General features: G+C 28.4%; 1 protein-coding gene across 1 annotated transcript in view; it reads left to right on the forward strand.

Moving 5' to 3' along the window:
* Positions 1-4141: 4141 nt before the first annotated feature.
* The window catches only part of LOC129919309 (uncharacterized), a 39000-nt gene continuing 17508 nt past the window's right edge, over positions 4142-25633 (forward strand). Inside the window, exon 1 of the mRNA XM_056000165.1 lies at positions 4142-4230. The gene's annotated coding sequence lies outside the window, so the exon portion shown is untranslated. The remainder of the gene's footprint in view (positions 4231-25633) is intronic.

Raw genomic sequence — 25633 nt, forward strand, 5'->3', positions numbered from 1 at the left:
TCATTTTTTTTTAACTCGTGGATGTTTAAAATCAAAGGATTTCAATCGCTTTACATAACTACAAATTACATTCCTATAGTTGAATTAAATTTTTTTTTTTTTTTAATATCTGCTGTTATGTGGCAATAACCCAAAACGACAGAAGGCGACTTATGCACAAAATTTAATAAATGATGCCGTAAACTTTGAACTAGTTAGCTATATGTACCTCTACCTATTCTACATTATTTTTATTTTGATAATTAATTTAAGCCAGGGTCTCCCAACCTTTTTTTTTTTGTGATATGTTGACATTTTGTTCCTAAAAAAAATTTAAAAGCAAACAAAAAATTTAAATGTAAAAAAAATTGTATGTCTAATAAAACTTTTTAAAATATTAAACAAAAATTAATTGACACAATAATGTCGTTTTCGATTGGCTCTCCGGAAGCGTCCGGAATCATTCAGAAGCCTTCTGAAAGCGTTTTATTCGCATGAATATGACAGGCAGAACGCTTCTCAGGATAGAAATTTATCTTCTTGATTTTTAAACAGAATTCAAATCAGAATTCACTCACATGTAAAAAAAAAAAAAAACACTCAATCAATGTTTTTTTGTTTTTCATTCAACAATAATTTATTGTTTTCTAAAATTTAAATTAATTACAAATCAAAAATTGATACATTAATTTAATAATAATTCATAATTTTCCAACTCTAACGCCAACGACGAAAGTTATCGTTTGCAAGAAAAAAAAAAATGGGCAGGTTCAGAAACGTTAGGCACTAAATATTTAGGTAATTTCTCGGTCTCTGATTGGTCAGCTGTCAAAAAAAATCTTTCCAATTTAGGTAATTTTATTGGAAAGCTAACTGGAAAGTTAGGCAAGAAAATTTTCCCTAAAAAATATAGGAAAGTTTTTTTTGTCAACATGACAGCAGATTGTTTTGAATTAAAGAAATAATTTAGCAAAATTAAATTTATTTCTGTGAAAAACGAGTAAAAAGTGAATTATTAATTATAATTAATATTATTTATTCATTAAAGTTAAGTGAAATTTAGTGTCTTCCCCATGCGATCAGTAAAATACTTAAGTAAATTTTGAAATTTGACAATAGCATCACATCCAAAATAATTTAGTCAATTTACTCAAATTTCCGTTCAGAAAATGACGTTGCCTAAATATCTAGTCCCTAATATTTCCTGAACGTGCCCAATAATACAAATATTTTACATTTGAAATTTCAGGCAAATAAAAAAAGAACAGAATTGAGTGGAAGCGATTTGACTTGTTCCATTGGGTTTCAGAATGAATAAATTCTTGAGTGAAACCAATCGAAAACGCCACACATTTGAAATAAAATAAAATCAATTGACGATAAATATTTGACAGCAAGTCTTGTCAGCTTTGAGAAGCTACAACAACATGTACATGTACATTTAATATTGTCAGAAATATGGTTCTAAGACGTTCTAATTCAAAAGCAGGTGGAGAAGATCTAGTTTTGAACTGTTCTAGACAGAGGGTATGCAGTTTTATTTGATATATTAACCCTCTGTAGGCACACCTCTTTTTTGCGAATTTGGTTTATACTTTTTCATGGCGCTAGAATTTTTTTTCGGTCTCACTATTTTATGGAGAATCATTTATGAAATTGATGAAGAATTTTCCGAGGAGTTCGAATACTGTATTCACAATTCCAAAAAATTGTATTTTCACCTTTATAAGGACACTTTTCTGTGATCACGTATGCCGCTGAATTTTCAAAAAAAAATTGTCAAAATCGTTAGAGCCGTTTTAAAAAAAAAACTAATTTTTTATAAATAGTTTTTTGGAAAAAAAGTTAAAAAAAAACTTGTATGCTATTTTGTAGAAATAACTGATCAATATCAAAAACTAAAATTTCAAAAAAACACAATGTACCGTTTTCGAAAATTTGATTTTTCAAAATAAAATACTAAAATCGGTGTATGACAAGTACCGTTATTTTTGGCCCAAAAAAATTAATTCCAAAAACTCTTCTGGAGAGTCACCAAATAACGCTACAAACCAAGTTTGACACCAATCGGTCTATCCGTTTAGGCTGTAGCTTCGTTTATAGACAGACAGACAGACGGACTTCCGGGACCCACTTTTTTGGCATTCTCTATCATCGTAATGTCATGGAAAAATGTTATCTCAACTTTTTTTTGTACGAATGCATAACTTGATATACCTATATCGCAAGTAAAAAAGTATTTAAGGACACATTTTTCATTGAATTTATTTTTTTTTATGCAGATAATTTAAAATTTTTATTTACAATAAAATATTATTTTCAATGCAAATATTTTTCAGTATCAATATTTTTTTTTTATGCAAAATATTTTAAGTTGCAATAAATATTTTTTATTTTAATGCAAATATTTGTTTTTTATTTAAATTATTATGCAAATAAATACAAATACTGGTTAACTTTCCTCAAAAACTTGCACTTTTTTGTAGTCTGATATTTATTTTCAAACTATTGCTTACTTTTATCGTGAAAAACCAAACTTGTATAAAACTTATACTATTGTTATCCAAAAATGTTTAACATTATTCACCAATTTCCATTATAACATTTATTTATTTATTTATACTTAAAGATAATAATAATTTAAAAAAATATATAATTTCTCATATAGCTATTATTTTTCATAGAAATTTTAAGCAACAAATTATATTCACCACACACATTAATCAAACTTTTCAATTAAAGTGTACCAAAAAAGTCTCCACTTACCTAATAATATCGGATAAAGGATGATTATGCAATATTTCTTCAAAAAGGACAACAACAACATATTAAAATGGTAAAGATGTGTGAAGTAAAATGACCAAGAACAAAAGGCGTTGAATATGGGAGGGGTTCTGATGATGGGGTCAATAATCCCCCCAAAAACTCAAAGCGGTTTTGTATACTTATTTAAACATAGTTTTTGAGATGATCGTACCTGATTGTTGATTTAAAAGAAAAATATTGTTATTTTAAAAGTATGAATGCGAGTGTTGTTATTGTTTAATGTGTTGAATTTATACAAGGGTTGTAAAATTACACAGCCACACAAAGTTCTGACCCGGGGTTGCGACTAGATTTTTCATATAGTTTTTGGGTCGTTGAAACCGAATCCGAAGTTCGTTTTGCCCCATCACGTCAGGTTTTCGAAATAACCTCAAAAAATGTCACGAAAAATAAAAAAGATTTTTTCTCTGATCTGGATGTGCGAATATGTTAATCATATAGTTTCTGAATCGCTGAATCCAGATTCGAAGTCAATTTTGCCCTATCAAGTCAGGTTTCTGAGATATCCTCAAAAAAATGGCAAAACCAAAAAAACAAAATTTCTTATCTGGGGTTGCGACTAAGTTTTTCATATATTTTTTGGGTTGCTTAAACCGAATCCGAAGTCTATTTAACCGTATCGCGTCAGGTTTTTGAGATATCCTCAACAAATGTCAGGTAAGAATTTTTTTTTTTTAGTTTAAACATTTTTTGAAGATTTTTCAAAAACCTGACGTGATAGGGCGAAATTGACTCCGAATCTGGATTCAGCGATACAAAAACTATATGATTAACATATTCGCACATCCAAATCAGAGAAAAAAATTTTTGTTTTCGTGACATTTTTTGAGGTTATCTCGAAAACCTGACGTGATTGGGGCAAAACGGACTTCGGATTCGGTTTAAGCGACCGAAAAACTTTATGAAAAACCTAGTCGCAACCCCAGGTCAAAACTTTTATATTTTTTTTGTGTGGCTGTGTTATCTATTAAAAATTGCAAATACAAAAAATTTTACTAAAAAAATATTTATTGCAATCGAGAAAAAAAGTTGCATTAAAAAATTTTTATTGCAGCTGAAAAATATTTGCATTAAAAAAATATTTGATGCATACATTTTGCATTGAGTTCTATTTCAATGCAGAAAATATTTTTAATTTGAAATAACATTTTTTTTTTCTAATGCAAAATATTTTTAGTTGCAATACAAATTTTATTTTCAAAGCAAATATTTTTCAGTTCCAATTACATTTTTTTAATGCAAAATATTAAATTATTAAAAATAAATATATATAAACCCCCCTCGAATTATTTTTACTACCCGAACCTGTTCAAACTTAGACTTTTAACATTCTGTTGAAAGTTATTAAACTTATAGAAAGTGCTTTTTGCTGTGAAATTTAAATTTTTCATTTTTTTTTTTTCAAAAAAATATCTAAAAAATCCTGTAAGTTTTTTTTTATTTATTTTTTTTTTTATGCAGAATATTTTTATTTGAACTTAAAATTTTATTTTAAAACACAAATATTCTTAAGTTGTATATATAATATAATCATTTTTATCAAAAAAAAAAAAACAAAACCGACTTCCATGGATTAAAACTGGGTTTTTTTGGTTTTTTTCATAGTTTCTATAGAATTATCAAAATTGGTTGACTCAGTCCAAAGTTATGAGGTAAAAAAAAAAAGAAAAATTGAATACCTCCTCCTTTTTGGAAGTCGTTAAAAATTATTTTTAATGCAAAATATTTTTTGTTGCAATCAATATTTTTTTTGTTTAATCCAAACAATTGCAATAAATTTTTGCAATGCCATTTTTTTCAGTTTCAATAAATATTATTTGTTCAATACAATATTGTATCTTTTTTTAATTTGTAAAGGAAAATAAAAAAAAAAAACATCGCATAGTGGGTGGGTCCAAAGATTGACGTAAGTTTTTTCATAGCTCATAGTTTACCTCCTCAAGCTGATAACAGCTAGGATAACCATGATGTGTGTGTCATCTTTCATGCGATCCCAATTTTGGCAATGAAAATATGTTTTGACGCTTTCCCGTCGGTTTATGCTAGACCGATATGCCGTCGGTGATTTGTATATTTGTATATTCAGCAAGATTAACTATTTAAAATAATTAATTTTTTGTAGGTAATTAATAATTAACTTTTTCATGTGGTTTCTTTTTATGAAAAGCAAAAAAAGTCACAAAAGAATTTCTATAATTAGGTATACATATCTCGTAGGTATGCGGTTTTGTAACTACTTGAGCATTTTTTTTTTGTCAAAGTTATGGGTTTTCGACTTCATTTAATTCCCGGTAAATACTTATTTCACATTTATAATATTTAAATAAATTAAAAATATTTTACTTTGCACCGCAAACTTCGTATAAAATGTTAACTATTTTGCGTTACCTGAAGTAACTGAAGTTTAATTTAATGTAGCTGTAGATATCTACATATATATAGATATATAAAATAAAACTTATAGCAAAGATTATAGAATACATTATTCTATATTCTATAATCTTTGCTTTAATGCATAGGTACGAATAGGTACTTTGAAATTAATAAAATTGTTTTTATTTTTTTTTTTTTTGTTTTGTGGTAAAAATTAAATCATACATACATACACATGTAATATTAAATAAAAAATAACCTATTTGCAAAGAGTTTTTTTTTTTATTTTTTGTAGAATTCTATATAAAATCTGAATATTCGTTTGTTTCCTAATAAAAAACGAATGAGAATGTATGTATGTAGGTATAACTATATTTTTCTATAACATAAACATTTTCTAGACTACAACATTTACATACCTATAAATTATGAAATGATTGATTTTAATTTAATTTTTTATCAAACAAATTACTAAGTACCAACAAGTAAATAAATTGATTTATTTATAACTACATAATTATTATTAAGAACTAACTATTAAATTACTGTAAGTAATACTGTAGTTTTTTTTATTGAATTTATACAGGAATTTGTAATTTAAATTTTTGTTTTTTCAAAATTTTCAAATTTTACTTTCATCAAATTTAAAAAAATGTTGTTTTTTGTTTTGTATGTTCAGCTAGAAAGGCTGATTGATACGAGACCCCAATAGAATAAACTATACTCCGCTTTTTTAGTTTTCTCAATCTTTGATTTTGTATTGGCTAAAAAATGAGATACCTACTTTGTTAGGTTGTTTTTTACTCATAGAAGTTTTTATTTCAGGTAGTATATTTACATAGTATTCGTATTTTTTTTGTTTAGGGTTCACTCAGTAAAGGAATAGATTTTATCGCAATTAACAGTTTCATCAGATAGGAATGAGTTGCTTCTTCTATACCATATTTATTAGGCGATGCGATGTAGTTCGCTTTTTAAAATTTTCTTTTTGAATACTAACATACATATTTATCACTTGAACAGGATAGTTATTTCTAATCAAAATGTGATTAAATTTTTTAATGTTATTTTCCATGACTAAATGAAAAACTTTTCTAATGAAACTTTTTACGGTGTTATACCTATTCAGGGTTGTAAAAAATCATTTTTGATGCATTTGTTTTCCATTGCAACTGAAAAATTATGCATTGAAAATATTTTTCTTTTTGCATATAAAAATTTCTGCATTGAAAAAATAATCAATGCAAAATTTGTGCGTTAAATATTTGTTTTTAATATTTGTCCAATTTTGAATACCTATTAAATAAATTGTATCTCCTTCGTATAGACCAGTGCCAATAATTTTTGAAAATAAAAAAATTATTAGCAGAATATAGGTGGTGGGAAAATTTAGGATAAATGGTATATGAAGGGGGAAAAATAAATTGCCCACAAAAAAATTGGGGGAAAGTGGGGTGGGTGTCAAAAATTATGGTTTTTTACGATTTCTGTCAAAACTAGACGTCCTATCGAAAAAAGTCAAATGCAAAAGTTGTAGGTAGTCTAAATGTCTACAACTTTTACTCAAACAATTTTTTTCTATAACCTCAAAAATATTGGAAAAAATGCAAAAATATGATTTTTTTATTTTTTATTTTTATCTTTTACAAAAATGGTTGGATTTTAACAAAACTTGGTTAAAAACTACTTTGTTATGATTTCTATCTATTAGAAATGTTTTTTGATCAAAAAGTGAGTTTTTGGATTTTTGACGAATTTAATTTGAAAAAATAGCCTAATTTTCAATCAAAAAAGTTACCGAAAAAATTTTTGATTTTTGAAAAGTTTGGAATGAAATTATTTAGATTAAAACCTATTATTTAAGATTGTGTGGAAAAACTATACTTTTGTTTAGAAAATATTGAGAAAAATTGAAAAAAAAAACAAAAAAAACATTTTTAAGATCGATTTTTCCGTAAATGACAATAATATTGGCGAGAAATAATTTTCCAAAGTAACTAAATTATACTTTTCTATTGTCCTTTAACTGTCTCAATTTTAATCTAGTATTAGAATAGCTCTAACAAGAAAAGTTTTTGAGATATTGAATTTTGGACGTCCAAAACACTATTTTTGTGATGTTTTGCATGGTAATACCTCAAAAACGTGATGTGCTTAACTAGTGAAATCGGACAGGGAAGAAAAAATCGAATGCCTTGTTCGAATTCACTAGTCAAAAAGTTTTTTTTAAAGAAATCAAAGTATATTTTTTTAATGTTTTTTTGTGCGCTGAGCTCGAATCTTTAGTCAGAAAAATTCTATCACATCACGTTGAGATATTACCATGCCAATACATCACAAAAATAGTGTTTTGAACGTTCAAAATTCAATATCTCAAAAACTTTGCACGTTAGAGCTATTCTAATGCTAGATTAAAATTAAGAAGGTCCAAAGGCCATTAGTATAAAAAAAGTATAATTTGGCTTGTACGGAAAATTATTTCTCGCCAATATTACTGTCATTTACGGAAAAATCGATCTTAAAAATCGTTTTATTGTTTTTTTTTTCAATTTTTCTCAATATTTTCTAAATCAAAAGTAAAGTTTTTCCATACAATCTTAAATAAAAGGTTTAAATCTAAGTAACTGCATTCCAAGCTTTTCAAAAATCAGAAACTTTTTGGATTGAAAAATAGGCTATTTTTTCAAATTAAATTCGTCAAAAGTCCAAACATTAACTTTTTGCTCAAAAAACATTTAAAAAAGATAGAAAACATAACAAAGTAATTTTTATAATGTTGCATTGTATTAATAGAATCTTCATATAAGAGCTCGCATTCTTGTTATCAGGATTTTTTTAAATTTTTGCTTCTTTTACTTGCCAGATATGTTACTGGTACAACTTATAGAGAATATTTTTTCACTTGTTCTTTATCTAAAAAAGAGAACAGAGGATTTTATTTTACTATTATTTTTAAAATAGTAAGGATTGAAAATTTGGGAATTTGGTAATTTTTCGCTTGAAGCAAATAAAACAGTGGTGTTGCAACGCAACATAATTTATTTTATATAGGTACCTAGTTAAATCGAAAATCTAGACTAGACCATTTATTACATGGTAAAAATGCAAATCACCGACGGCATGCATCAGCTTCAGCATAGCATAAACCGACGGCAAAACGTCACAAAACATAATTTTGGCAAAATTGGGAACACATGAAAAATGACACGCACGCCATTATCATATAGCTCTTATAAACTCGTGGGAAAAAATGGGCTTTGGCAGTCAGTCTTTCGACCCGCCCACAATGGGGGATGTTTTTTTTTTTTTAGCATTTATGCTTGTCACTATCGATCGATGAGAACTATAGAAATAAAACCTCTATAGTTTAATAACCTCAAAGAGAAAGCAGCTGATAGACGTCTGACAATAATGATGATTTCTTCCTTAATTGAAAAGTTGAAATTATTTAATTAATAGTAAAGTAGAGCTTTTTCTAAATCATTTCGCGCTTTTTTCCCTTTGAAATGATTTTATATATTTAAAAAAAAAAGTTGTGAAAATGGTTTTTTGTAAGAAAAAAATAGTGGAAGCATTTGAAAAAACTAAGAAAATTCAGACCTGTTTATTAATTTTATTATAAAAGGAAATTGTTAGTTTTGAGTAAATATGATACATTTTGATAATTTATTAATAAAATAATCAAAAAGTAAATTGTAGTTTGGAACATATTTTGGGTTTTAATGCAAAAGAATTGCATTTCTCTCTCAATGTTTCAGTATTCGGACAGGGTTACCTAAGTTAAAATATGTGTGTCCGGATACTGAAAAACTATATAGTTTGAATAGCTCTAAAATTATTTGAAAAGTATTGACCAGGAAGATATTTCCATTTATGACTAGAGACCAGTTTTTGTCTCTACCCAAAGTCTAGCAAAATTATATCACGGAGAAAACATAACGCCAGGGAAAACTTTACTTCTGGTATAAAAATCATAATATAGTTAATTATATTAGAAATTAGTTAAATGTACCAGAAATAAAGTATAATATACCAGAAGTTAAGTTATCCCTTCGTTATTTTCTCTGTGTAGCCTCCTAAGGCTGAGTAGTGAAACCTTTTTACTTGCTCAATAGGGCAAGTATTGGTTTCGTGTAAAAAAAAAAATTCGAGGTTTTAATCAAAACTAACATTACGATGATGGAGAAGCCCAAAAAAGTGGGTTTCGTCATGACGTCCGTCGGTCTGTGCGTCGGTGCGTCGGTGCGTCCGTGCGTCCATCTGTACAAGTAGCTACAGCCTAAACGAGTGGACGAATTTTCTTGAAATTTGGTATGGATGTTTTTTTCGTAATTTCCAAGGTTGGTTTTTTTTTGTTTTTTAATATCTCGCTTAGAACGTATACCTTCCATACAAAATTTTCGAGTTATTGCAATTTTATCGAAAACGGCTCTAACGATTTCGATTAAATTTAGCACACGTAATGCTGTATATAGTTCTAACATAACTGCGTTTTTAGTTTTTCTCAAAAAATACGGATAGTGGAAATATGGTCTTTATATTTTTTTAAATCGCGGATGTCGGCTCTTCCCGTACATTATTATGGAGTTATTGCAATTTTCTCAAAAATGGCTCTAAGGATTTTGATAAAATTTTGCATACGTAATATTCAAAGTAATTGCAGTAAAACTGCGTTTTTAGTTTTTCTCAAAAAAGTCAAGTCAAATAAAAAAAAAATTTATTTAACTAACATTTGGCCTCCTTCCCCTACATCAACCAAATTTCTTAAAAATGTATATAGAGGCAGCTCTAATAACCTACAAGTAAGCCAACATAAAAGTGCTTTGAACTGCAAGAGCAAGTACGTGCGGCCCCAGTCGTGCATTTTATTTGATTATGTTGCAAACTGCGGACACAAACACTTGATGACAAAGTGGAACATCCTGTGATGGACATAAGTCACACTAAAATTGAGTGAATTTTGTTCCAAAAATCTAGTTTTTTTTGCACGCATTGCCACCGAACACAACTCACATCATGCTGTCAATGTTAGTGTCTTTAAACCCCCCTAATCTGTTTGAGAGAAAACAATTCATGATTGGATTTAATCCAAGCACTTCCTAACTGAATTTTTCACCACTTTTAAATGAAGCAATAATGAAAAATATGGATATGGTACTAACAATGTGATATTATTGAGGAATGAGGACCCCTAAATTTTGTTGTCACCTTCAGTAATTATGAATTCTGGAAATATTCGTTCCGTGCTTCAATCAATCTCCAAGCCTACCAATTTTGACAATTCCTTCGTTTCCGAACGAGGTTTCAATTTCATCCCAAGAACCTCGTTTTAACATAAACGTACCTAAGTCCTCATTTATAATTGTTTTAGCGAAAAGTTTACTATAAGAAAAGTGGATTGTTACCCTTATTATAAGAACTAATTTCGTTTGTTTTGTAGGTACCCAATAAAAAAAGTTCTCATAGGATTTTTTTTAAACTGAAATGTATTATTAATTCTTTTAACAAATATAAGCTGTAAGTGTGTCCTTTTTGTTGATTGCTTAGTGATAACTTTTATTAAAAACTATTTTAACCTTTAAAAGTACCTACCAAACAGTTTCTTTCAACAATTAAGTTTTTTAATAAATTTTTTTGTATTTTTCAAAAACAAAAGATGTTTTATTTCATAAAAAAGAAAAAAAGAACCATAATTTCATACAAAATAATTGTGTCCGGATACTGAAATAAATTTGTCCGGAAACTAAATTTTGCGTCCGGACACTAGTGCAAATCGAACTTTTTTTATTGTTTTTATTTTTAAATATTAAAATGTTTTATTTAAAAATTATGTGAATGTAACATTATTACAAAAATGCCAAACTTTGAGAAACTACCAAAATATTTGCTCTAGCTTGAACAGCAATAAAACTATTCGACGTCAAAGTTCAAAAGTACCTTAACTGTCCGGATACTAGTGCCTTTACCCTATATGACAATTGTCGAAATGGATCGAAAATAATGATTAGAACAATTATTAAAAATTCATGCATATTACCAATAAAAGGTACAAGTTTCTATTAAAGGGACTTAATATCAGGTTGAGAAATTATTTAATTTTTTAAATAAAAAAGTAACCAAAAAAATATTCTTAGATAATCGAATTAGAATACAAAAAAAAGGGGCGAAATACAGTGAGCCCTCCAAAAGGGGTTGGGTTCGATATCCCGCTTTTTATATTCTCGTTTTTTTAAATCCCGCTTTTAAAATCCCGTTTTTCATAATCCCGCTTTTTATAATCCCGTTTCTCATAATCCCGATTTTTAAAATCCCGTTTTTTACTATCCCCATTTTGCAATCAAAACTTAGTTATTTTATTTTGATTGCAAAATCGGGATAGTGAAAAATTAAAACAAATTAAAAGTGATAGATTTTTCAAAACGCATCTAGCTAATTATAAGCTTTAACAAAAAAATATGACATATAAAAAAAATATATGAAAAAGTAAACAATGTAATATTAAAAAGAAATCAATTAACAAACTAATATTTACTTTTAAGTTTCCGAAGAGCAATCAAATCGTGATTTATATCTCATAGATTTATAATAACTTAAAATGATTACAACACCTTAAATTAATTACAAGTACAAGTACAAGTAATCAAAAGAAATTTCATTTAATTATATTTCAACTTTTAATCATTTTTTGTTTTTTTTTTTTTTTTAAGAAATACCGTTTTCATAATGTGCTGTAGGTACATATTCTGGGGGCTTTACGACGCAAAAAATTAGTTTTACTAATTTTTTGTCTATTTCTTATGATTTTTTTAATTTATGCATTAAGCATGTATTTTGTAAAAAACGGGATTTTCGGGATTTGACGGGATTTTAAAATGCGGGATTTTAGAAGACGGGATTTAAAAAATCGGTATTTTAGTAGACGGGATTTTGAAACTTTTTTTCGGGATTTTCGAATAACGGGATTTTAAAAAGTGGGATTCCGATACGCTCCCCTCCAAAAGGTATAGCCATCAAGAAATGGCTTTGCTTCGAATAACCAGTTTCAATACTATGAAATTAAAATTGATTGTTGTTTATACAGAGAAAAATAGTATAGGTACCACATAAAAAAGAAAAAAACAGATTGCCTTATTGAGCTGTTTTATATGGATATTAGAGTGGACCAAAAAAATTATTTTTCATTATTTTGATTTGCTCTACCGATAACTTGTTTTCTCGACACAAAATAATGCTACCCTAATTTTTTCAGAATTTTTCGATGATGTTTAGGGGTTGCGCGCACCCCTTTTATAAAAAAAATAAGCTCTTTTAGTTTTTATTTTTTTTATAGCTTAAATAATTTTTTAATCGAAAAGCTGTTTGAGTAAAAAGTATTGAGTTTCAATAGATCTACTTACATCAATTTTTCTTTTTTCAAAAAAAAATATTCTTGACTAACTACCAGGCGTTAGAAGTCGAAATTACTGATAAATGCTGGGAAAAAAGCCTTAAAACTATGTTTTACTGTTTTTTATAACGGTTAAAATTATTTTTATCGTATTCCTCATCAAATTTACTATAAAAACAGTGCTTTTATATTGCTCAATTCTTCTTAAATTGATAAAAAAAAAATAATTTTTAAAAAAGATCGTACCAAAACAAGTGAAGGAAAAATATGGGAGGGTACTATATCTTAGGCGCCGAGATTTGATAACGGTATTTTGTAGAGGAGTTGAAAACGATCATTTTTTACTATGGGAGGGGTGGTCTATCTGGCTCCATTTAGACGGGAATGGCAATTTTCTAAAAAATGACTTTAAATAATAAAAAAAATATTAAAAAACAATGGCAACACTTACAGTTATGAATGATACTTTTTTCAAAAGCTAGAACTGTACACTTTATTATAATTTTAAAGTGTAGTTATTTCAATCAATTGTTTTTGAAATAATCGATTTAAAAGTAACAAAATTGGGAAAAAAAGTTTAAAAAAACAAATTAAATACTATTTTTGTCAAGATTGTGGATTACAATACAAAAAATGGCTGATAAAATAAAGTGTCACAATTGATTCCTTATCAAATACTGAAGTCCACATGTTTGAATGCTTCCTAGTTTTTGAGAAAATTGAAAAATAAAAAAAAATCTTTTTTCTCAGATTATAGTTTTTATGGCTGTTTTCGATATTTTTTCCACCATCAAAAAACATATTCGATATTCAATATTATAAGACGCTGCATCAACAACAACATCATTAAAAAATATGGACAGATTTCAAATTAAAATTTCGTGGAACCAGAAGTACGATCTCGAGTTGGTCTGAGAAAAAAGATTTTTTTTTATTTTTCAATTTTCTCAAAAACTAGGAAGCATTCAAACATGTGGACTTCAGTATTTGATAAGGAATCAATTGTGACACTTTATTTTATCAGCCATTTTTTGTATTGTAATCCACAATCTTGACAAAAATAGTATTTAATTTGTTTTTTTAAACTTTTTTTCCCAATTTTGTTACTTTTAAATCGATTATTTCAAAAACAATTGATTGAAATAACTACACTTTAAAATTATAATAAAGTGTACAGTTCTAGCTTTTGAAAAAAGTATCATTCATAACTGTAAGTGTTGCCATTGTTTTTTAATATTTTTTTTATTATTTAAAGTCATTTTTTAGAAAATTGCCATTCCCGTCTAAATGGAGCCAGATAGACCACCCCTCCCATAGTAAAAAATGATCGTTTTCAACTCCTCTACAAAATACCGTTATCAAATCTCGGCGCCTAAGATATAGTACCCTCCCATATTTTTCCTTCACTTGTTTTGGTACGATCTTTTTTAAAAATTATTTTTTTTTTATCAATTTAAGAAGAATTGAGCAATATAAAAGCACTGTTTTTATAGTAAATTTGATGAGGAATACGATAAAAATAATTTTAACCGTTATAAAAAACAGTAAAACATAGTTTTAAGGCTTTTTTCCCAGCATTTATCAGTAATTTCGACTTCTAACGCCTGGTAATTAGTCAAGAATATTTTTTTTTGAAAAAAGAAAAATTGATGTAAGTAGATCTATTGAAACTTAATACTTTTTACTCAAACAGCTTTTCGATTAAAAAATTATTTAAGCTATAAAAAAAATAAAAACTAAAAGAGCTTATTTTTTTTATAAAAGGGGTGCGCGCAACCCCTAAACATCATCGAAAAATTCTGAAAAAATTAGGGTAGCATTATTTTGTGTCGAGAAAACAAGTTATCGGTAGAGCAAATTAAAATAATGAAAAAATGATTTTTTTGGTCCACCCTAATGGATATATATGGAAAATTAAAATCAACGATTAAGAAAGTTTTTCCATAGAGATTTCTTATTATTTTTATAGAGAAAATCTTATTAATATGTGAGTAAAAAATTCATTTATTTTTTAACTTGACACTAGATCAGACAATGCGACCAATATTTGTATAGTGAATTGGTTCACTATATAAAGTGTGCGACAGTCGCACTGCGACTAGTGATCTGATGCCAAGTTTTTAAAAAAATTATTTCTTGGTGAAAAATAAAAATTAACATTGAAATATTAGTATTAAAATAGTTTTAAGACCGAAAGGCATTAGTATTAAGAAAAATCAATTGTAACTTAGAATGCCCGTATAGGGCTAGTAAGTTAGTTTTAAGTAATTGATAAGAAGGATAGTTTTTATGAATTTTTTATCTAGCTTTAAGATAGTATTAAGTTGATGAATAATAAAAATGACTTTAAAATTGAAAAATAAAATGTGCGACTAGAGAGTTAACGTTTTGAGTTCGATCCCCGGCATGATCGTGTTGTTTTTTTCTTGGTAAAACCCTACAAATACAGATTTTAAAACAATAAGGAAAATTCGATTGTTTCAATAAGGATTCCTTTTCTTGGGAGAAATCTTTTCCATGGAGAAATCTTATTGTTTTTGTTCTATTTTATGTGGTCTATTTTTCTCTGTGTAGAAGATGAAGGTGCTAAGTGAAATTTAGCAGACAAAATTAATTGAGAAAGGTTTAAAAAGTTCTATTCGTGCACTTAAAAAGAAATCAACTCACACACCATTTTATATTTGTTGTTATTATTGAAATATGTTTGAATAGATTTTACTATTTGCTTATAGGGCAAACCAAAAAAATATGATTTTTACTCTTGAAAAAATATTTGTGTTTTGTGGTTTTTAAGGTGAAATGAAACAAATCAACTTAAGCTTCTTAACAGGAATTTTATATGTATGACGTTGAATCATTTAAGAATTCTAAGTCAAATAGAAATCGCCCACACCAGTGTATTTATTTTTTCTAAATGATAAATTAAAAAGAGGTCACTATGGTGTATGCGCTTGTGCAAGTTATGCCACCCATATTTCATATAAATCCAATTGCAATCTATGCAATAAGTAATCCATGAATTACTTTTTGGATTATTTTCGTATCTTTCAGATATAATATCCTACACCCCCACAAATAATGCATTATACTTCGTTGCAAAAGCAACACAGCATTATTCTTTATTCGTTGCAACTGCAACATGAAACCTTTTGCAATTCAGCAAAAGAACAAACAAAGAACATTCATTCACTTGGGCATCAATCGCTTCGCCCACACAATTTGGTTATGCTTCCCTAGCTTTAATAGATTATGCTAGGAATTGTATAGTTTAGTTTTTAAGAATAGTTCTAAGACTCCGGTCGTATGACCGTCAACGTTTATTATAAATAATAAAGGCTTTTAAGCCCAAAAAATATATTTTTTTATTCAAACGTGTGTGTAATTACTTAATTGGCGCCCAACTTAGTGGTAATCAACTAAATAAAAGTAACCTACGATAATTTCAAAAGCCCAACATAGTGGTAATCAATTAAATAAAAGTAACCTACGATAATTTCAAAAGCCCAACTTAGTGGTAATCAACTAAATAAAAGTAACCTACGATAATTTCAAAAGCCCAACATAGTGGTAATCAATTAAATAAAAGTAACCTACGATAATTTCAAAAGCCCAACATAGTGGTAATCAACTAAATAAAAGTAACCTACGATAATTTCAAAAGCCCAACATAGTGGTAATCAATTAAATAAAAGTAACCTACGATAATTTCAAAAGCCCAACATAGTGGTAATCAATTAAATAAAAGTAACCTACGATAATTTCAAAAGCCCAACATAGTGGTAATCAATTAAATAAAGGTAACCTACGATAATTTCAAAAGCCCAACATAGTGGTAATGAATTAAATAAAAAAACCCTTGATAATTTAAAAAGAAAGTGCAACTTAGTGGTAATTAAATAAAAAACCCACGATAATTTAAAAAAAAAAAGTGCAACTTAGTGGTAATTAAATAAAAAAAACCACGATAATTTAAAAAGAAAGTGCAACTTAGTGGTAATTAAATAAAAAACCCACGATAATTTAAAAAAAAAAAAAAGTGCAACTTAGTGGTAATTAAATAAAAAACCCACGATAATTTACAAAAAAATGCAACTTAGTGGTAATTAAATAAAAAATCCACGATAATTTACAAAAAAATGCAACTTAGTGGTAATTAAATAAAAACCCACGATAATTATAAAAAAAAACAAAACAAAAAAAGGTGCAACTTAGTGACAATTAAATAAAAATAACACGATAATTTTAAAAAGGACATAAAAGTGACAGAATTCCAATAAAAACTTTTCCACCTCTTCGATATCGATGGTCAAGGCTTCCTAGTGCAGGATCAATGGATAGAACACCTCAAAGGTCGATAAACTGAAGATCAACAAATATTTAGTAAGATATCATTTAGAGATAAATATAAAAAATATGAATATATTGTAAACATATATATATATATAAAAATATTCTGTAAATTTATCCACTCTTAAAACAAAAAAAACCTGGAGAATTTAATAGATAGATTCGCAAAACTAAAAGTATCTAAACCCATTAAAATTAAAAAACTCACAATGCCAGACTTAACTGTTGAGTTAATAACTCAACTCATAGCGACTTCGACTGCACCACTTTTAGACGAAATAAACAGACTCAAACAAGAACTAGAGAGCAAAAAGGACCAAGTCCTTGAATATGAAACTCAAAAAATTGACGAGCTGATTAAATGTGAAGAAACTTTAGACGTTATAAAGTCTCTTCCAGAGTTTTCGGGTAAACATACAACATACGTAAGCTGGCGAGAAGCCGCTTACAATTGTATGTCGTTGTATAAAATAGGGAGTAGAAAATTTTTCGCAGCGTTAACCATTCTGCGAAACAAGATCACAGCACAGGCCAATGATGTATTGACGAATCATGGCACGGTGCTAAACTTTGAAGCGATTATAGCTAGACTAGACTTCGCATACTCGGATAGAAGGCCTATCCACATTGTAGAGGAAGAACTTAGCGTTCTTCGACAAAACAATTTATCTGTAGTAGATTTCTACAACTCTGTCAACAAAAAACTGACTTTACTGATTAACAAAACGATAATGACACACGGAACTGACAGCTCTGTGACAAAAGAACTAAATGCAAAAAATAGAGCATATGCTCTTAGGGTATTCATAACGGGGTTAAATCCCCCATTGTCAAACATCATACATTCGATGTCACCGGTAGATCTCCCTAATGCCTTGGCAGCAGCCCAAGAAATAGAGTCTAATGAGCAAAGAGCTCTTTTTACGAGTATATATTACTCCCATAAAAATAAAAATAATAACAACAATAATTATAACAATAAAAATTATTCCCAAAATTATAAGACTCACCAAAATTTTAACACACTGAGATACCCTAAAAGGGAAACTAGTTCAAGGCCAAATAATTTTGCCTTAAGTAAACCTGAACCAATGGAAGTTGATCCTTCCACACAAATCTATCGACAGGCAACAAATTACCCTAATCATCAAAATCAACAGAATAACCCTAATGGTTATCAACAGCCGACGAACTATCCTCATCCTCAAAATCAGAGGAATAATCCTAATAGTTCAAAATTTTATCCAAATCAGTCTCAACCGAGAGGAACTTTCCAAAAAAGAGTTTGGGAGTCAACCCAAACGAATCAACCAAAACCAAAAAATCAAAGAATAAATAATATCACTGAAAATCATTTTTTAGGCGACTGGGGGCAGTCGGACTGCCATTCCTCTATAAAGTCGACCGAGACACGAACAAAGAATTAAAAATTTTAATTGACTCTGGGGCTACAGCCTGTTATATAAAAACAGGAACTTTTCCCAATAAAAAAGAACTTAACGTTTACAAGAGAGTCCAAACTGTTAATGGATTTTCCATTATTAAATACTATCATCAATGCGAAATCTTTGGCATTGATCAAATATTTTATGAAATAGATAATTTAGAATCCGATCTCTTAATAGGATTCAATTTACTTAAAAAAATTAATGCTATTATAAACCTTAAAGAAGGATATTTAGAATACGGAGATAAAAAAGAAAAAATATTTGATAATAATAATTATCAAAATAAAACTACCGCCTTGGAAAGGAATATTAATAAAAATAATTTAAATAAAAATAAAACTACCGCCTTGGAAAGGAATATTAACAAAAATAATTTAAATAAAAATAAAACTACCGCCTTGGAAAGGAATATTAATAAAAATAATGAAAATAAAAATAAAAATACCACCTTGGAAAGGAATTCAGAAATTACCGAATCCGAAAAGGATTCAAAAATTAAAAAATATTTAGCATCTGTTGCAAATGCAACAAATAATGATGTTTCAGAAACTTTAAGTGTAAACCCCACGATTCATGAGAATAATTGTATACAAAATCATGAATCAATTGATACAAAAATAATTCAGTTAAAATATTTTATTAAAAATAATATAAAGAAAAATCACTCAAAAATAAACATTAGTTTGCCTTTTCGAACTGATATTCGCGCTAGTATTCGCATGGAAACTGATACACCCATATGGAGTAGACAATACCCATATCCACACTCGTGTAATGATTTTGTAAATTCAGAAATAAATAGATTACTCAATGAAGGTATTATACGAAAAAGTAAAGGACCATACAATTCTCCGATTTGGATTGTGAATAAAAAAGGTTTCAATCCTGACGGAACGCGTAAAATGCGAATGGTCATAGATTATAAAAAAATAAATGAATTTACTATAGAGGACACATATCCTATCCCAGATACGAATATAATATTATCTAATTTAGGGAAGTCGAAATATTTTTCGACTATTGATCTCGAGTCAGGATTCCACCAAATCTTGATGGAAGAAAATGATATTGAAAAAACAGCTTTTTCAATTAATAACGGCAAATATGAATTTTTGCGTTTACCTTTCGGTCTCAAAAACGCGCCTCGAATCTTTCAAAGAGCAATGGATGATATATTACGAGACTTTATAGGCAAAATATGTCACGTCTATATGGATGACATAATTGTATTTTCAGAAGATTTAGACACTCATATCAAACACTTAGAAACCATTATCAACGTACTTAAAAACGCTCATATGAAAATCTCAATCGAAAAATCGAAATTTTTCGAAAAAGAAATCGAATTTTTAGGCTACATTGTAGCACACAAAGTCATTAAAACAGACCCAAAAAAGGTAGAAGTTATTGAAAACTATCCCATTCCCAAAACACTTTTTGAACTAAGAAGTTTCTTAGGAATCACGGGATACTACAGAAAATTCGTTGAAAATTATGCTTTTCTAGCAAAACCACTCACTAAAGTCTTATCAGGTGAAAATAGTAAAATATCAAAGCACATGTCAAAAAAAGTGAAAATAAATCTTAACGAGTCTGAAGTAGACTCCTTTAACAATCTCAGAAAAGCTTTATCAAATCATATTCAATTGGTCCAACCAGACTATACAAAACAATTCGTTCTAACCACAGATGCATCAAACGTAGCAATTGGTGCTGTACTATCCCAAGAAAACAATCCGATAACCTTTATTTCTAAAACACTAAACTCAACAGAGCGCAATTATGCGACTAACGAAAAAGAGCTTTATGCTATCGTTTGGGCACTAAAAACACTGAGAAACTACCTTTACGGGGTTTCAAACTTGTTGATATATACCGATCATCAACCTTTGTCATTTGCAATATCACCCAATAACCCAAATGCCAAAATGAAAAGGTGGCATTCATTTATTGAAGAATTCTCACCTAAAATTCAATATAAACCTGGCACAGCTAATAAGGTAGCCGATGCGCTATCACGAATAATCCTTTATAATATATCAGATGCTGACCCATCAGATACAGACATTGATTCAGACGATACCGATGAAGAAAATGAAATAGATGCTCAAAGCACCATTCATTCCGCTGCAAGTCTCGATAGTATAACTATACCAGAAACTAGGAAACCACTGAATCAATTTAAGCAACAATTACTTATCGCCCATAATGGCTTCACTACAATCCATGAATCCATTAAAATGTTTGGAAACACAAGACATTTAATTGAATTTGATACAGTAGAAAATCTACTTACAATTTTAAAAGAATTCTTACAACCCAAAGTTGTAACAGGAATTCACTGTACAATCGAAGATCTTTACCAAATCAAAAGATCACTCTTAGAAACTTTTAACATTAAATTTTTCTACACCAGGCACTTTGCTACAGATATAACAAATAAAGAAGATCAATTTATGATCATCGAACAAACACACAATCGAGCACATAGGAATTTTAAAGAAAATTTAAAACAAATTAACAAATTTTATTACTGGCCAAATATGGTTAAACAGTTCAAAGAATTCTCTAGAAATTGCGAAATTTGTTATAAACACAAATACAACAGACAACCCAAAAAGATACCTATTGGTCAAGCACCAATCCCTAGTAGTGAAGGCGAACACCTACACATAGATATTTTTTACGCACAGAAACTTAAATTTTTAACTTGTATCGACGCTTACTCAAAATACTTAACTATCAAATTTATTGATGATAAATCTGAAATTGAAGGAAAAATCTTAGAACTCCTTCAAATATTCCCATTTGCAAAACACATTACATTAGATAATGAGCCTAGTTTTGCCTCTGCTCAATTTAAATCATTTATGATGAGACAAAATATAGAAATATTTTATTCCGATCCTCACCATAGCACAACTAATGGTCAAGTGGAGCGTGTTCACTCCACAATCATAGAAATTGCAAGATGCATTAAAGAAGAATTTAACCTAATTAACGATTTAGAAATAATTCTCAGAGCCACTAAAGAATATAATAATTCAATACATTCTTCAACAGATCATAAACCCTCTGAAGTATTGTTCAATAAAATTGATCATAAAGGTTTACATAATAAATTATTTGCTATACAAACCAATATGCTTAAGACGCATAATAAAAATAGAGTAAAGAAAACTTATCAAACTGGTGATAAAATATTTGAAAAAAATTATGGAGAGAGAAATAAACTTAAACATAGATACAAAAAACAAATTGTCCATCAAGACAATAAAAGAAACGTTGTTATTAATAGCAGAAAAAGAATTGTTCACAAGGACAATATTAGATAAATAATTATTTTTACTTTTTATACCTTTAGCAAGTAGGGAAAATATTAAACATAAATATCCTATAATTACAGCAAAATGCTCATTCATATCATAATTACACAACTTTATATCATATCTGCACAAATCATTGAGTATACTAACGATGATTATATACTCCTGGAAAATGATGACGCACTGATATACCAAGACTACGGTGAATTATTTCATGTTTTTAATATTACATATTACGAAAATATTTTAACTGAGGAAAAAGAAAAATTTCTTACAAATAAGAAAAAAGTGTATTACACACATGAAGAGCACTTAGAGCTCGAATCAGAGCTAAATTTAATAGAATCATTTTTAACTCAATTAAAAATAAATAAGGTCAAAAGGGGAATAAACGAATTAGGAACTCTTTGGAAATGGATAGCAGGTACCCCTGACCACGATGATTTCCTCACAATATCCAATAAAGTTAATGATCTAATAGAAAATAATAATATCCAATTAACAACAAATACTGAAATTTTCAAAGAAGTAAAAAGACTTTCTGGACTTATAAACGACATAATTGGTGCAAAGTCATCAGTCGAAAAAATAATTAGAAAACAAAGACTACGGCTTACAGCCAGAGATTTACAAAATACACTACAAACAATAATTCTTGCAAAAGCAAACATCCTAAATACAAATTTTTTACATCTTCAGGAACTTAAAGACATAATAAAACATGAACACGAATCAATGACTTTAACGGACCTCTTAGACATTTCACAATTCAAAATTTTACAAAAAAATGAGTTAATAATTTTATATATTAATTATCCTATTATTTTAAAAAACTGTTCCTTATATGAAGCTAGAGCCATCGCACATGACGATGGAAAATTATTGATAGACAACAATATTCTTAAATGTAATAACACGTATTTTAATTCACACTATTGTAAAAACGAATTAAACAATAATTTTTGTAAAATTAACTTGAATAAAACCTGTTTTACAAATATCTTAAATAAAATTAAAACTAATTGCATTAAAATTAAAGAAAAAAACAAAAAAATTGAAGTGATTAAAGATGGAGCGATAATTATTTCGGGAACAAATATTGTAAACGACAAAATTTTAAATGGAACCTTTTTAATAATTTTTGAAATTAATGTTACTATCAATAATAATTTTTATTATAATCCTACGGGAAAAATAATCGAATTTTTGAAAAATTATCATTTTAAAGATTACATAATTACGGAATACATTATATCGAATAATGAAGAATTAAAATTCAGAAATATCAATTTTGTTAACAAAATCTTTGAACATTTTTCAAATAGTTCCGTCACTTCTAAAATAATCATATCTTGTACTTTTATTTTATTAATAATTTTTATATATAAATTATTTAAAATGTACAAGCGCAGGAAGCAAGAAGAAATTTTAATAAAACAAGAAAAAATTCTTTCGGAAATGTCCGATAAAATTCGAATTTTGCAAATTCGGCTGAATCGGGACGATTCAGTTTAAACAAGGGGGGAAGTTATGCCACCCATATTTCATATAAATCCAATTGCAATCTATGCAATAAGTAATCCATGAATTACTTTTTGGATTATTTTCGTATCTTTCAGATATAATATCCTACACCCCCACAAATAATGCATTATACTTCGTTGCAAAAGCAACACAGCATTATTCTTTATTCGTTGCAACTGCAACATGAAACCTTTTGCAATTCAGCAAAAGAACAAACAAAGAACATTCATTCACTTGGGCATCAATCGCTTCGCCCACACAATTTGGTTATGCTTCCCTAGCTTTAATAGATTATGCTAGGAATTGTATAGTTTAGTTTTTAAGAATAGTTCTAAGACTCCGGTCGTATGACCGTCAACGTTTATTATAAATAATAAAGGCTTTTAAGCCCAAAAAATATATTTTTTTATTCAAACGTGTGTGTAATTACTTAATTTGCATACTATTTTTTTGAGGTGAATAAAAACTAATGTTTCTATATAATTTTTAAATTAAGCGTAGGAAAGCGAAAACAAAAGTTGGGCTATCCTGGGGTCGAATTACGGCATACGTTCGTTAACGAATGGTTGCTATGTGTCCCTGTCGTTTTCTAATAATTAAATAGAGATAGAAATAGTCAAAACGTTAACGTATGATCGTAATCGTGTGCCGTAATTCGACCCCTGGACTAACTTTATGCAAACGAACTACAGTGCAAAACCGACAAGTTTTACACTGAACAAAATGATTTTTTGTTATATTTTTTATTTTGTTTCGCTAAAATTACAATATTAATATTTTGTGGTTGTATTGCTTCCTTTAATATTCATATAAAAACGCCATTTATTTTTAATTTGCCAATATATTTTGAGATATGAACCTCATCTTCAGGGCTAAAAATATATACAATAAGCGTTTTAAATATATTATAAACATATATAATATAAAAAACAATTTGTATGTTATAACAAAATATAATTTTATACATAATAGGTAATTTATTATTTTATTGACTATCTTGGGCTAACCTTGTGCAATCGAACCAGACAGGTTTGAAAAAAAAAAAAAAAAAATAGCATTTGGGGGTGCCAACTTCAAATAACCGTTAATGAAGTGTATTTTTCCTTAGCAAGTGCATGTGCTATAAAAAAAAAAACAGAATTGGCAGAGTTTGTTTGTTTAAATAAGTATATGCTGGCGGAGTTTTGAAAAGCATAATTTTAGAATAAAAGCAGAATTTAAAAAACCCAGAACTTTGAATTCAGAATTTTGACCGGTTGATATTCTTACAATCCTTCTCTTGTCTTATTTGAGATAAAGAATTTATTCGTTTATCATTTTAAAAGCATGTAAAACAATGGTGTTACAAGTAGGTAAAAGGCAACATGAATCATTTCAAATACATAGGTAGTTAATCGTAGTTAAATCAAAAACACAAAAATCTGACGGCATTCATCACTTGCCAAATAATGAAAATTACCGACGGCACATATCAGCATAGCATAGACCGACGGCAAAACATCAAAATTTATCTTGCCAAATTTGGGAGCTCATAAAAATGGAACTTACACCATTCTCATAGCTCTTATAAACCTGTGAACTATTTAAAAATGGGTTTTGACGTGTCAATCTTTAGACCTGCCCACTAAGCGATGTTTTTTCTTACCATGTACGCATTTCGATTAACAGTTGATAATAATCGATCTATAGAACTATATATAAAGTTCAATAATCTCTGGAGCAATCAGCTCATATGCAATAAAAAAAGTTCCTCCTCTTCCTCCACTTGTTGTTGGTGTGGCAAACGATCTCCACTGGTTTTTTTTGTGGAAATTTAGCACTTTTCGAATAATTAAAGACTAATTTAGGATTGTGTAGCTTGTAGAGCATTTAACTGTTTTGTGTGATTTATCCACTAGCGGCATAAAGTTAAGTCACCTATTAAAAAATAGATCATCTTTTTACCATTTTCTTAGAAATGTAACTACTTATGAAAATAATTGAATAATAATAAATTGAAAACGGATTTTTTTTTTGATGACCTAGTTTTGGAAATATATGTAGGTACATATGTATTAGAGCAAGAGCCCACGACGGCCAGACCTTCTTTATTTTATACCAGCTGAAAGTTTGTCTGTGCATATTCAATGTAATTTTTTAAACTTTTTTTTCACAAATTTTGACTTTGGAATCAATTATTTCAAAAACTATTGATTGAAATGACTTCATTTAAAAACTAAAATTAAGTGTACAATTCTGGCTTTTGAAAAAAGTATCATTTGTTACTGTAAGTGTTGCCGTCGTTTTTTAATATTTTTTTTTTATTTTGAGTAATTTTTTAGAAAATTGTGTCTGGCAAGGTGTTGCAACCATCAAAACTGTCTGGCTCTTGAGGTAACATCTTTTCATAGGACCCCAAATAACATATATAAAATTTAGCTGGT

This window comes from Episyrphus balteatus, chromosome 4, assembly GCF_945859705.1.
Source record: "Episyrphus balteatus chromosome 4, idEpiBalt1.1, whole genome shotgun sequence".
NCBI classification, from domain to species: Eukaryota; Metazoa; Arthropoda; class Insecta; order Diptera; family Syrphidae; genus Episyrphus; species Episyrphus balteatus.